We start from the raw sequence: 2,292 nt of genomic DNA, 5'->3' as shown, positions 1-2,292 counted from the left end.
AGACGGTACCACCCGTTTGGAACGCCCACCTTCGTCATTTCCGGTAGCAAAGCAGTTCCTCCGGAAGGAAAGGAAACCAGGGAGGTGGGAGCCCACGTGGTCGCCCCAGGGAGGTGGGAGCCCACGTGGTCGCCGCAGAGTAGTGGCTGCTCGGGCTGGTGAGGGATGGTGGTGAATTGCCCGGTCACCGCTCCGGGACTTGAAAGCTCCGACTGGGAGGAACCACAAAGGCTGGCAACCGCTGATTCTCCCTAGCCCTGGCCTGTTAAATGACCTGTTGCTTTTACGTGGTGTTCCTCAGTGCTTTTTGTTAGATTGCTGGGATTTGCAAGATCTTCCACGCACAGACGCGGCAAGTGTATATTCTTGATTACTTTGTGGAAATGACACTGAGAGGAGACGCCCAGATTCACAAGCCTGGGTAAGAACTAGAATTCGGTCGGGCTTTGGTCATTCCTTTATTCGTGCATGTGGACATCCCCTGAGCATTCACTGTGATGTCAGGTGAGAAACAAGGCTAGGACCCAGTAACGGACAACACACAAGAGGTGTCATCAAGAAACTTTATAGACTGGTGGGAGAGGGACGGCTATCAGCTGTTCTGAAGACACAGGGAGGCACCGGAACTGGCTTTGGGACCAGTAGAAAGGGCCCCCAAACCACAGGGACCTCTATAAGAAAATACAGGGCTCCAAATCTTGCATAGTGGACAATACACTAATTCAAGGAGTTGAGGGAAAGTGGTCCATTGAATGATCTGTGACAAAGCCGCTAAACTTCTCTGAAGAACTCGTGATCCAAAGAATTGGGAGCCACTTCAACACAAAATCATTTTTGAAAATCAGTTGAAATAGTGCCTGGCTTTGAAAACCTGCAGGTTTTCAAAAAAAACCTGCTGGTTCTGTGATTTTGCACACATTACTTAATCTGAATCGGAGTTTCTTATGCATGAAATGGGGATAACAAAATTATGTCATGGGCTGAGAACATTGAGATAATGAATGGAAAGGGTTTAGTAGTTCCTAGCACATAAAGCACGATAAAGGAGAGCTATTAAAACTTGTACGTATTTAGAAAGCTTAAAATATAATCATTTTATGACAAAGGAAAATGCTATTAAGTTTTATTTCTGTATTTCATACTATTAGTTTTTACTGCACATTTTTAAATGACAGTTTAAAGGAAAATTTCATGTTTCACACAAAGTATTGATGTTTCACAGTCTCAGTTTTTTAACAAAGTATGTACTACAGCAATGCTTTAACTTATACTCTGATATCTTTAAGCTAGGCGCCTTGATTTATCCATCTTTGTATCTTGAAGATTTCAAACAGTGCCTGGTACATAGGCACACAGATTGATAGTTAAATGTTGATTCACCTTTAAAATGGCAATGTTGGGGGCAGGGGCGAGGAAGGAACTCCTTGAGATGAATTTTAGCTATATGCCCAGGCAGGAAAGCAATTCAATCATCCTGGTATTAAGTGTGGGATAAGGGGGAGCAAGCATGAATACAATCAACCAACTGACAAAAAAGGCTTAACATCTGGGACTTCCGCATTGTACTTCAGACTTCGGAGTACCTAAGTGAAGGCCCAGTCCCTGCCTCAAGGAACCTCTGATACTGCCATGATACTGCTAAAAACAGTACAGGTGCATTTGTATTATCAATAAGAGGGTAAGCCTGGAACGCTACTTAATGGAAAATTGTTAACAAGGCTTACAAACTTTGTAAATTCCTTTGTAATATACCTGCACACAGGCATGAGGCCAAAATCTAAGAGGAAGCATGCAAAGGCTTCCTCTGGCTTAAAGGCAGCCAAAGGACCGTATTAAATCTAGTTATCAGTATAAAATTCAGTAACAAGTGGGGAAAAAATGAGTCTCATATATACATCTGATTGGAAATGTGAAGTTCGGTTTGGGTGTTGATTCTGCCAGACCAGTTTCCTCTGATGTAGAAAATGTAGTATTTTCGTAAAATTGGGGGAGAATTTCTATTTCAAAAAGTATGCATACATACACGCACACACACAGTGATCCAGAAATCTACACAACAATATGATAGCAGTAATGATCTGAGTGATGTGATTATGGATGGTTTTATTTCCTTCCATTTGCCTATTTTTTTTCAAATTTTCAACAGTGGATGCACATTACTAATATGAAAAAAATATGGTTAAAAATACTTACTAAGCAATACCCACAAAACATGAAACAAAAACAATGAGAGAGGAAGCTCTCAGATATTCACACCTAAATGTGAACTCATTTAAATTTCTAATGCTGAAG

This window comes from Meles meles, chromosome 13 (assembly GCF_922984935.1).
Source record: "Meles meles chromosome 13, mMelMel3.1 paternal haplotype, whole genome shotgun sequence".
NCBI classification, from domain to species: Eukaryota; Metazoa; Chordata; class Mammalia; order Carnivora; family Mustelidae; genus Meles; species Meles meles.
The sequence above is the reverse complement of the archived record's forward strand: the minus strand, read 5'-3'. Positions refer to the sequence as shown.